The sequence below is a fragment of the Pituophis catenifer genome, unplaced genomic scaffold (genome assembly GCF_029215685.1).
Source record: "Pituophis catenifer annectens isolate HBS135680 unplaced genomic scaffold, rPitCat1.0.hap2 SCAF_1, whole genome shotgun sequence".
In the NCBI taxonomy this organism is placed as follows: Eukaryota; Metazoa; Chordata; class Lepidosauria; order Squamata; family Colubridae; genus Pituophis; species Pituophis catenifer.
The window spans coordinates 201,316,547-201,329,929 of NW_027256881.1; positions in this window are offsets into that span (position 1 = coordinate 201,316,547).

Consider the following 13,383-nt stretch of genomic DNA (forward strand, 5'->3'; position numbering starts at 1 on the left):
TTTATTAATCATATTTCTATGTCGCCCACTCTCCGAGGACTCTGGGCAGCTTACACCAAAGACAGTATACTAAATCGCATACTGCCCCCAACAATCTGGGTCCTCATTTTACCCACCTCGGAAGGATGGAAGGCGGAGTCAACCCTGAGCCGGTGAGATTTGATCTGCTGATCTGCTGAACTAGCAGTCAGTTAAAGTAGCTGCAGTACAGCACTCTAACCACTGCACCACCTCGGCTGCAATATCCTCATCAGATATTTTCTTCAGCTTAATTTAATGGATGGATTGATTGATTATATGCAGTTGGTGATTATATATCAGGTTGGTGTTGATTCTTAAAAATCATATAGACTTTTTTTCCAGGATGATCTGTCCCCAACCTGGTTCTTCATGTCTCTCAGTGCTCCCTACACTGCTCTTATTTGAGCTCATCCATCTTGCTACTGTAAGGGACGCGGTGGCTCAATGGCTAAGATGCTGAGCTTGTCGATCAAAAGGTCAGCAATTCAGCGGTTTGAATCCCTAGTGCCGCATAATGGGGTGAGCTCCCATTACTTGTCGCAGCTTCTGCCAACCTAGCAGTTCAAAAGCACATCAAAGTAGAAAAATAGGGACCACCTTTGGTGGGAAGCTAACAGCGTTCCATGAGCCTTTGGGGTTTAGTCATGCCGGCCACATGACCATGGAGACGTCTTCGGACAGTGCTGGCTCTCCGGCTTTGAAACGGAGATGAGCACCACCCCCTAGAGTCGGGAATGACTAGCACATATGTGCAAGGGGAACTTTTACCTTTACCTTATCTTGCTACTGGCCATCCTCTTTTTCTCTTTCCTTCCACCATTTCCAGTATTACGGCTTCTCAAGGAAGATGGATCTTTACATAATGTACCCAAAATATGATAATTTGAGCCTGGTCATTTGTGCCTCAGGTAAGAACTTTGGATTGGTTTGTTCATGTAGAGCTTGTGCCAGTGATGACAGTGGGTCTTTGCTGGTGTGCATCAAGCTTCCCAACGGTCTGTTCTTTAAGTTCTTGGAGAAAAAGTGACTTGTTCTTCAAGCATGATTGATATGCACCTGCCTGTAGGTTTACTTGCTATGAACTCTGTGCTCCCAGCTTGTTCTTCTCGTGGTGGAGAAATTGGTGGAAACACAGTCACCTCTCCCACAGTCCTATTCTCAAAGGTTCTGCAAACTCTCTGATTTGCAAAAGTTATTTCCTCTTGTTAAGGAATTTGCAGAGTAACCCTTAAGTAGCAAGGGTGTGCACATGAAAGCGATTGAGAGTAGTTATGAATAAGCACAGTCAATACACAGATACACTCAGTTGTGTTTACTTTCAGGAAACAGTAAAGCACAGTCCAATAAACAGGTCATAAACATATAAAGCAGGAGATAGCCAAAATGATAGTCCAGGGATAATCCAATAACAAAGTCTTCTTACCAGTCGTCGTAGTCATACACAATAAACAGTTCTTCAGGATTTGCGAACAGTAGCATACAGAGATATCAGAGAGAAAGAACAGCAAAGAGAACAAACCATGTTTCTAGCTCCCTCTTAAGGACATTGGCTACAGAGCTAACCAATCAGGACACAGTATGATGCAATATAGCAGTCTTAAAGCTACATTGATGGTTTATATATTGCCAACCCAACAAGTTAGGTAATAGTCATTTCCTAATACCTCTCATCCTCCACTGATTTTTCCTGGAGCTCCAGATGGGAGAGACGTACTAATAGCATATAAAATGCATTTGAAAGTGTCATTGGTTAGCACTTGCTTCTCAAACTGAATAGGTTATAGTAAGGCAGAGCTCAAAAACATAGTTATATGTCGAGCCCTTAAGCACACTAATTTTGTGTCAGGCAGTGATCCTATCTATCAGGGTTGAGTATTTTGCAGTCAACAATTTCCGTATTATAGCTGCATGAAGAATACACACTCAATTTGTTTTTCCAAATAACATCTGTGGATGTTTTTCAGTGGCTGGTGCCCAAATCCTATTGAGATGTATAATTCACCTAATAATGGAAATAACAGAAATACTGGATGTCTGGATGAAAATAAAGGATTATACAGTTGTGGTAACAAAGCTAAATGGAATAAGAAGTGAAGAAAAAAAAATCAAAAGTTAATTTTGATCCTCATAAATAGGAACCAATATCATCAATAGGATTTGGTGCTGAGGATCATTAATTCCAGGTTTGCAACGCTGTTTATTTCATGTAAGTTAATTTGAGGATTAGAAACTTAGAGTTTAGAAATTTGAGAGATTATGTGCAATGTTGTATGTATGACTGCTTATTTCTTATCCCTCTTTAAAGAATTGTTATGAGAAACAAACATGTAACAATATTAGGCGACGGGATTCAAACATTGTCATCATTATCATCCACATCACACTAATTAAGTATGAAACTGTAGATCATCTCATTAGTGACTGTAGTAAAATTGTTCAGAAAGTATCAGCAATATGTGACAGAGTTGCAAAAATGTGTTGCATTGATGTTGCAGAAGTTGGAAACAGTTAAATTGATTTAAAAAAAAAATATGGGAGAAAATATTATGATTCACCAATTGTGGTAGAAAGCTTATGGAGGAAAAATATCAATTAACATATCAATTATAATTTCCAAATGAATTCACCAAATATACGGAAGTTTCAAACTGGATTTAGACATTGCTAATTTTGAAAATATTGACACATATTTTATAATGGATTGGCATATATTTTAATGATACCTCCATGATTCTTAGGTAATTAGTTAGGACCCACATTATTGGAGTCCATATCCAGTTGTATATAGGTAGCCCTCAATTTACGACCATAATGAGCTTGGAATTTCCATCTTAAATCATGACAGTAAGTCAAGGCAATCATGTAAGATGACCCAATTTTATGACATTTTTGCAACAGCTGTTAAGCAAACAGCATGGTCATTAAATTCATGTGGTGGTCATTAAATGAGCATGGCAGTCATTGAGAAAATCAATGTATTACTATGGGCATTTTTTGCTGGAAACCAGCCAATAATCACAGGTATGTGTGTAGCTGTCAGAACTCTGGAACTGCGTTGTAAGTAGATTTGGGGTGGATATGTCACAACTTTGAACGATTACTAAACTACCGGTTGTAAGTTGAGGACTACCTGTAGACTGTGATATTTCTGCCAGACTAGCTTTTCAGAACCAACCTGGCCTTGCTGATCCCCACCCTCACTGTGAGATGCCATGGTGGCTTTGCAGGATGCATCCGGCAACCATTGTTCTTAGCGGCACCTTATGATGCTCGGTTGATGTTTGGCTACTCTGTGCCGACTTGTGGCATCAGCATTGTCTGTATGTCTTGTTGTCCTATTGTAGCAGCCTGACGTTTATCTGTGCAGCAGCCTTTGTAAACAGCATGAACTTAGATATAGATATCACTTAACCAATTTGGGGTTTAAAGAGAAAGAAAGAAAACAAACACTGCAATGCTAGCTGGTCTAACTTGGGAAGATCCCTGAAGATCCCTCATCCCTGAAGTCTACAAAAGTACCTAGCAGGTTTTTCTATCTTTTTTTTTTTTTTTTTTTTTTTTTGCTAGTTTGCAAAGTGCTGAATAGCTTGGCAGAGAATTCACATGTACTTTTGAAGTTGTCTCTTTTCCTCTCACTGGCTTATGACCCTGGATTTTGCTGTAGCCTTTTCCTTCCCATGCTTTCCAATGATTACATTTCTCATATTAGTGCAAATCCTGTTCCCTATACATGGCTGATGTCATTAATCTTGTTTTACACCATGATATATTGCTAGGTGACACAATGCATTGTGCCTGTATTGTTACTCAGCTCACACGCTTCCTGGGGACATTTGCAGCATGAGGAATGCCTCCCTCCAGCCGGCTGCAAAACATTTCTTTTTTTAAAAAAAGCAGCAAAAGCGGTGTTGAACAAGGGATGAAGTCTCTCCTATTGCAAATTGGAATAACAGAGTGGTTTTTGAAGCTGCAAGGCTGCATAAATACAACTGGCCATGTGCCTCACTGAATACAGTGGGACTTATTTCCAAGAAAAATGCATTTAGGAGAAGCCATACCTATTTCTCTGATACTAAATCTCTCTGGGCTCAAATAAGGCTTCTTTCTAAGTAAGCCTGGCTTATGATGTTTTGAAAGCTGCTTTCTCTATCTATAACTGCATGCTTTACCAGGGAGTAAATGTTATTGAATTAATTGGGTTTTACTTTTGAGAAAACAGATCTAAAGTTTGATCTTTTAATCAAACTTTTAACCATAAAGCAGCATCTAAAATAAAGGGTCAACTTCATGGCTATTGAAGTTCAGCCAAAATTGTCTTTATTTGATGGTCCTCTCAATTTCTAAGGAACATAATTCTGACATCATTCCAGATGAGGTTGCCTAAGACCTAAGACCTGGGCTGCTTTCACAAGTGACACAATATTTCTCTGGAACACCAAGTAGGAATGTAAGACATGGCCTTATCTCGAGTGAGGCCCTGGGTCCATCTAGCTCAAAATTGTTGATGCAGATTAGTGGGACTGTTGGATGAACATGAACTGGATATGCCTATATAGAATGCAGATAAAGAAATGAACAGCCTTTTCTCTCTCTTCCAAAAGGATTTTATACATTCTCCAGCAACCACTGTTTGTTGGAGAATTTTATGTCTACGGAGAGTCTCAGTCATCCAGGTCATGGATGGACATGGAGGACCCAGTTGTGGGGGCAATAAGCTGACTTTGTATAAATATACAAAAGGATGAAGGCTATTGCTTAGCGCATTGTAAGCCACCCTGAGTCTCCGGAGAAGGGCGGCATATAAATCAAATTAAAATAAAATAAATAAAATAAATAAATGGTTGTCCCAAAGGGGCAAAGATCTTAGTCATCCAGGTCATGGTTGTCCCAAAGGTGGTTTGTTGGAGCTGAAGAAGCTTCTTGGATGAGAAACAAAACGTCTTCAAAGAAAAACCAGAAAGTCCAGTTGCCTCTGGAAAAAACACCTTTGGGACTCTAAGATTTTAGTTTAACCCCAATTAGGCTGGGTAAACTATTGTTGTTTTCAGGGAATGAGTAAAAATTCAGCAGGCTTTGAACAGTTTTTTGATCCATACTGAAATGTATACGTATGTTAATTTCTTTTTTAAATTTTAATGGTTAAAACACAGACCGTTTTTTTGCTCAAGGGACACACCTATCCTTTGGTTGGCCTGTTTTTTTTTTTTTAATTTGATTTATATGCCGCCCTTCTCCGAAGACTCAGGGCGGCTTACAATGTGCTCAGCAATAGCCTTCATCCTTTCGTATATTTATACAAAGTCAGCTTATTGCCCCCACAAACTGGGTCCTCATTTCACCTACCTTAGAAAGGATGGAAGGCTGAGTCAACCTTGAGCCTTGGCGAGATTCGAACCCTGCAGTAATTGCAGGCAGCTGGTCTTAATAAGCTTAATAACAGGGTGCCTTAAACCCCTGTACTACCAAGGCTCTTTCTTGGCCTGTTGAAGGCCAAACTCTAAAAAGTGAGCAAGCCAACGAGGGGGGAGGGGCATGCTCATTTAATGAAATGAAATACAATTAATAAATGCTCACAATTCAAATGATTGCTCCCATTCTATTTAACCAGTTTCCTCTTCTGCCATATTAAAAACAATCCTTTTAGTGGCAACTTGGGTTAGGAGGGTCTTTGAGAATCTACACCAAAGTCTTTGAAAGGCTGCAGATTATGCACCTTTAGCAGCAGAGGGCTATAAATGAGAATGGATAATTCTGGCCCGTAAGGGCAAATAATAAGACATGGAATAAAGTGTCTAACCATCAAAGGAGAATTATCCTGGACATTTGCACTACTGCTTTCTGGAAAACCAAAATAGCGAACTGTTTTAGTGCCTGGAATCTCTCATCCTAATCCCACCACTACCAAAAATAAAATAAAAATAAAAATGATACAGGTTCTTTTTGGCCATCATCAACACCAGTTGGAAACCTACTAGTGGCAAAGATATCTCACTTTCCAATATTTGATCTCAAAGGGAGCATAGTAATGAAACCCACAAATAGCTCATTTCTAGCCTGGAGTTCTTGGTGGTTTATTTAGTTTGATTGACCGCGGTAGATGGCAGCTATGAATATAGTTGCTGTGAAAGAAATGCCTTACTGTCAGTTTTTCTTTTAAAGAGGTCATGAATTTGTAACATCTCTGATAAACATGGATGGAATAATGCCAGTAAACAGCAGCATTGTTCGAGGATTGAGAGGATGCTTGGCATCCTCCAAAGGTCCCTTCCAAACCTGGGAGTCATGTAACAAGAACTGCTGAAGTGGGTTAAATTCATTGCGTGAGTTTAGCTCAGCAGATTCCCCTCTGGGGGAAAAAAATGAATGGCTAGCTTTTGACTAACTAAGAGAAATAGTCAAGAGTTCAGGAAAAGGGCCTGTCTTTATTTTCCCACCTGGCTAAATAAAGTATATGGGATCATCAGGACAATCAAAGTGAAAAGTGGCCCTTCAGAGTATTGGGCATCTCTCTAAAACCCAACACAACTATTATTATTATTATTATTTCTTCTTCTTCTTCTTCTTCTTCTTCTTCTTCTTCTTCTTCTTCTTCTTCTTCTTCTTCTTCTTCTTCTTCTTCTTCTTCTTCTTCTTCTTCTTCTTCTTCTTCTTCTTCTCCTCCTCCTCCTCCTCCTCCTCCTCCTCCTCCTCCTCCTCCTCCTCCTCCCCCTCCCCCTCCTCCTAGCATATTCCCACAGGTGCAGGGATATTTGTTCAGGATATTTGTTGGAGTACTGAAATTGTAAATCTCCAAATATACTCAGTGATTTTGACTTGTGGTAAAGGTAACTCTGTCCAGCTGTGACCGACTCTATGAGGTGGTACTCATCTCTGTTTTTTGGCTGAAGGAACCCAGCATTGTCTGAAGACATTTTTCATGGTCATGTGGCCAGCATGACTATATGCCAAAGGCACACAGAATGCTGTTACCTTTCCACCGAAGTGGTGCCTATTAATCTACTCACATTTGCATGCTTTTGAAGTGCTAGGTAGATGGGATTTGTGGTAGCTTCTTGGAAATATTCAAGTATGGGATTTTTTTTTTCTTGATCAACAATACAAGAGTGGTTTTGCAAAGGCATCCACAGGGGCTTAAAGGGACTTTGTCTACAAAAGGGATATAGCTTTTACTGGAATGGCACAAGGCTACCTTTATCATTTTGACAAAAATGCTGTATTCTAAGAATGCCTCTATGGTTTTCCATTGTCTTCTCACTGGATTTTTTAAATAGCTTCCTTGTTCTGTGATTCTGGGACTTGATGATTCCTCACCAAGGTGCAAACCATATCCAACCCTCTTTATTTTTGGAGATCACCCAAGTTTGGCTAGATGCTGCCAACAACTAGGTATATACTTGTACATTAACTCAGATATTACACAAAGCCAGGAGGTTTCCAAGAACTGAATTCAAAGAAAATTAAATGTGAGTGAGTGTGTTGTGGCCCATCAGCGGCCTATGCGGATTGTAGCTGATTCTGACAACGAGGAGGCTGGTGTGGTGCTGCGCCAGAAGCCTGTGCACCTGGCGCTCGAGTTGGAAAGTGAGGAGGCTGGAGAAGATGTGGTGCCAGAGGCAGAGATTCAGCCAGGGCCTTCAGAACCTCCAGAAGCTCCTTTAAGTGAAGAAGACAAAGAGGAGGAGCGTCTTCTCAATACACGGGCACGCAGAGCTGCCAAAAGGCAGGAGTGGCTCCTCAGGAGGAGGTCTTCTCGAGAGTAAGGCTTGGGGCTAATTGGCCACTCCCTTAGCCTATTTAAGGAGGAACGCCGATTGCAGAAAGCTGTAGGGAACAACTTTAGTTCACTCTCCTTTGCGTCTGGATTCTCTGCAAAATTACTTCTGGGCTTTCTGCCAACTCTAGTAAGACTATGATTACCTTATCTTAGAATGCTTGTAGGCTGTTAAGGAAGTTTATTAACAGCCTTTGGTTGCAAAAGACTGAGTTATTTGAGTAAAATAATTTTTGTATACTTTTTGGTGTGCTGCGTTCTTTGGAGTCCGTAGCTGGGGCAGAACAGAGTGAGGCATTCTTAAAATGTTGACAGTGGGAGAATGAAAGCTGAGCATATTATTATGGGGTACCTGGTCAGATTTATTTATTTATTTATTTATTTATTTATTTATTTATTTATTTGTTCAACTTGTATGCCGCCTTTCTCTGAAGACTCAAGGCGGCTTACAATGCATTTAAAAAACCATACATAAAAACATTAAAAATTAAAACATTAAAAACAATTAAAACCCATTCACACCATTCATGGCCGGATCTCGCCAGATCGCAACAGCGAGATCAACGGCCCCAGGCCTGCTGGAAAAGCCAGGTCTTCACCGCCCATCCACCTGTCTTCACTGGGGATGGTCCAGATCTCAGGAGGTAACTGATTCCAGAGAGCTGGGGCAGCCACAAAGAAGGCCCTCCCTGGCGGGCCCGCCAGCCGGCATTGTTTAGCTGATGGGACCCGGAGGAGACCAACTCTGTGGGATCTTACTGGTCACTGGGAGCTATGCGGTAGAAGGCGATCTCGAAGATAACCTGGCCTTGAGCCATGTTATCATACCATACCACTAAGAAGGGTGGTTTTCAGTGTTCTTTTCCTTCTTAGGAAATCTTAAGGGAAAAGGTGATAAAATTAAGGACATGGAAAAGATACTCAGAAGTACTGCAAGTGTTTAACAGTATTTAACAGTAACAGAGTTGGAAGGGACCTTAGAGGTCATCTAGTCCAACCCCCTGCTCACGCAGGAGACCTGTACTAGGGATTCGAACTGCCAAACTGCTGACCTTTCTGATCGACAAGCTCAGTGTCTTAGCCACTGAGCCACCTAGTCAGGCTATACGCCATGCTGAAGAATTAAGAAAGAAAACTTGGTCTGGAGTTGAATAAATGACTTGGCACTCCAGAGTTTCAAATGACCCTAGCAACATATTCATATTGTACGGCTGGTCTTGTTACTCTGCATGCCACTGACAATGTAAAACTGTAAGAAATTCCTTTCTGGCCTTGACAGACCCTAACAAACTAGCCATATCTTCACAGCAAGGAGATGTTTTTGCCTCAGTCATCATCCAACGTCTTAATGCATTGTTTGGTTCTTTATTTGAAACCAAGAGAAAACTGAGCCAGCATCTTAAGTCATTGTGTTCCCCCAATGCTTGATATAAAGGGCAGATTCATTTCCCTTGGTTTTGAAATGAGAGGAAAAGATACACACAAATTTGAGAAATAGGCCATCACCCTCCATGCCTCCATAGGAGACACCCACTCACAGAGATCTCTGTTCATATTACCCTGTTTTCCTGAAAATAATCCCCTGATAATAAGCCCAATCGGGCTTTTGAGCTCATGTGCTAAAATACCGCCCCCCCGAAAATAAGCCATCCCCAAAAATATTTAACCGCATGCGCAGCCTGTCCCCACCATTTCCACTGGTTAGGGTTAGGGAGACAGAGCTGGAAATCTGGTAAGACGGCAAGAGGAGCTCTGTCTTGCGCGCCAAAATAATAAGACCTCCCCAAAAATAAGGTTAAGTGCTTATTTTAAGGTTCAAAAAAAATATATAAGACAGGGTCTTATTTTTGGGAAAATGCGGTATCTTATTCTCTCTCGGGCTTTTCTGTTGGCAAAGAACATATCTGAGGTTTTACTAAAACCACTGCAAGTAATTCTTTTATATCAGCTTTATCCAACATGGTACCATTTAGACATGCAGGAAGTTGAATTCTAGAATTGGATTCTGGGAAATGCAGTTCTTATAGAGCATGTCTGAGGCAGATTTGATTTCTTAATAGTTTCTTAAATAGTATGGGCTAATGGAGTTCATTGACAGAGACAGCTGGATTCACATATGATTCATCATCCATAAATCAAGGTTTATAACCTATGACACACTAACAGCGTAACCTGTGAACCAAGCCAAATTCAGGACAGATATTTTCAGTTTAAAACTTGTGATAGTGAATTTTAAATTCATGTTGGAGTATCCTAAAGCGTCTTGTCTGATCTGCATATGTTAAAACTACTCTGTACTAGACAGGTACTTAAAAAAACCCAAACTTGCTGCACCAATAGAGTACGGAGACCACTAGATTCAGTTCAATTTAGCAAATTGACAACGTTGAATGGTAATTTTACTTTGGTGCCATCCTCATGCATCAACTAACAAACTGGCAGTTTAATGATTGAAAAATGGTTCAGAAGATATTATTTCATAGGCTAAATTTAATGTTTGATCATGTCAACTTTGAAATAAATCAGAATCTTCCATGAAATGATCATAAAGTTTTGTGCTATTCAAAAACATACATATTTTTGCTCCATCAAGTGATCCCATAAATTTTTAATATGCTTTTTTTTACATCATCTACACTCTACAATTGTTAGAGCCCCAATTGCCTAATCCAAAACTAAATAGGAGGCAGTGGGGAGGTTTTGACTGATTTATGAGAAGTTTCCATAGATTGATGTGAGATAGTACAATCTTTTTATGTGATTGTTCTGTCTTTCTGGTTTGGCTTAATTCCTTACATCCTTGCATTGCTTGTATTCTCAAGGCCCACCTTTTCTCTCTCTCTTCCTATGGCAAGACAACACATACAATTAAATTAAAAATCAGAAACCCTTGCCATTTCACAATAACGTGTGCATCACATAGGATTTGCACTTTTGCAGTCAGTCACTCTCAGTCACAAAGGTAACATGGCACCATGTCTTCCCAAAGGAACGCTGCTTTCTCTTGTTGACTTAAGACATCCCAGATAAGACAAGAATGACAGATTAAGCCTTGCAGCCTGATTATTTTCTGGTTATACTTATATCCAAGTTTTTAGGGCAGTCTGAGACATATCAATATTCTATAACATTACATGATCTAATAAAATATTGCTTTTATTTTAATTCTGCTCGCCACTTAGAGCTACTTATTGACTCTATTGACCATGTAAACTGGATGTATGTATGTATGTATGTATGTATGTATGTATGTATGTATGTATGTATGGATAGATAGATAGATAGATAGATAGATAGATAGATAGATAGATAGATAATACAGTATATACTTGGACAATTCCATGCATACACAGATATCCCTGATCTCTAAAATAGATGTTTTGGGCCATTTATTTTAGCTCTCTTGAAGGCATTTCTTTTTTTAATTTGGCTGTAGGAAATACCTGGAAAACTTAAGTCATGTATGTGCTTTGGCTTGCATTCTGGAGAAGATCAGAAATAATAATAATTTTAACAGCTTGGATTGGGGCAAGATGAAAATAGATCTAAGGTCTCTATTATGTAGAACAGGAGAATGTATTATATTGAACATTACCAAAACTATTGAGCTCAGAAGAAAGAAGACATTGTCATTAAAAAGTCTACTAGTACAGGTAGTCCTTGAGTTACAACAGTTTGTTTAGTGATCGTTTGAAGTTAAAACAGCACTGAACAACTCTGGCTTAGTGTGATGTGTAAAGCCAGTGCTCCTTTTTTACCCATCTCGTGGACTTAATTCAATTCCCATCAGGCAGACTGAGTTTCAATGTACCTTCTGGGGAATGTTAATTAACAGCAACTTGCTCCTGAGATTGAGGCTGTCGGTTCAAGTATGTTATTTGAAAGAAGTTTGTGATAAATCAGAAATATGAAGAAGCTTCCTTTCAGCACAAGAGGCCTTTAAATTGACATAAAGAGATCTAACTGACAACATGAAAGCTCCCTGGTCAATATAAGCAATGAAGTTTAATTTTTTTTTTTTATTCTATCAACAGGAAGATTCAGTTCCAGAAATACAACCTCTTAAAAAAAAAATCTTCCAGTGAAACACAATTCCTTTGGTTCCTAAGATTCTTTTTCAAAGAAAAATGTCTGTTGTTCTGGAACTGTAACCACTGCTTCATGTCACTGAGGTGAGATTGGTGGAAATAAAAGGAATGTTTTCTCAAATGAGAGGGACAAGCATTGTGGGGACAATAGGAAGGGATAATTAGATTTTAAAAGATGTGAGGATCCTGGCAGTTAGAACAATTAATCGGTGGAATGACTTGCCTCCAGAAGCTGTGGGCGCTCCAAAATTGGAAAGTTTTAAGAAGTGATTGGACAACCATTGGCATAAGGTTTCCAACCTGAGCAGGGGGTTGGACTGGAGGACCTCCAGGTCTTTTCCAACTCTATTATTATTATTCTGTTCTTTTTTCCCCTTTGTATGGTACTGTCACTCATTTTGTTTAACAAATCTTTTTGGTGGCTAGGATTGAAAAGATCACTCAGCAACAAGCTTGGATCAGATATCTAATAATCATGGGAATGACTGTGCCAGAGACTGTGCCAAGAAATTAGCCTTAATATATATGGGTTGCTGCTAATATCTTCTGCTGCCACCACCTATCATGCAGGGAGTGCCTTAAATGGTTTCCTTCTCCTAAAGCTAATGTGTGAGTCTAAGGATAAAGAAAAGTTGAACAGTGAGCATGACATTCATCTCAGCCCTTCTTTAAGAATACTTAGTATTTAGTCAGGGTGTTTTGCTCAGCTCTATGAAATTATGGGTTGGATGGGTTATGGGTTAGCCTTAGTACAAAATACACTGCAGGAATATTGGGAAAGATCAGGAGAATCTTCAGTCAACACTGAAGATTGGCCGTGGTGAATTGTTGTAGACCCAGTGGTGAGATTCAGCTGGTTCTGATCAGTTCTGGAGAACCGGTAGCGGAAATTTTGAGTAGTTCAGAGAACTGGTAAATACCACCTCTGACTGGCCTCACCCCCATCTATTCTCTGCCTCCCGAGTTCCAGCTGATTGGGAGGAAATGAGGACTTTGCAGTATCCTTCCCCTGGATTGGGAAGGAATGGAGATTTTGCAGTATCCTTCCCCTGCCATGCCCACCAAGCCACGCCACACCGACCATGCCACATCCACAGAACTGGTAGTAAAAATTTTTGAATCCCACCACTGGAACCAGCAGTGGCGACTGCAGGAGGTTCTGCCCACCCACCCAGATGTAATGTGCGAGCAACTGCGCATGTGCGTGCTCACAATTGCAAATTTGTAGGGAAGGTAAGTGAATCTGGGTAGACCCCAAGGCAAAGTATCCTTGACCCAGAAGGGAAGTCTAGAATTAAGCAGGAGAACCTTCAATTCAGTGGCCTTCATATAAATATCAGAAAGAAGGCTCAGTTACCAGAATTGACTGACATATAATCTCTTAATGTCCAAATAAACTGGGCACATTTTAAACACCTTTCTGTTTTCCATTTGCTTTCACATTATGATATCCTGAGGGGACTTTCGTTGTTAAAAGGGTGAGTGGTTATATCAAAGGAGAAA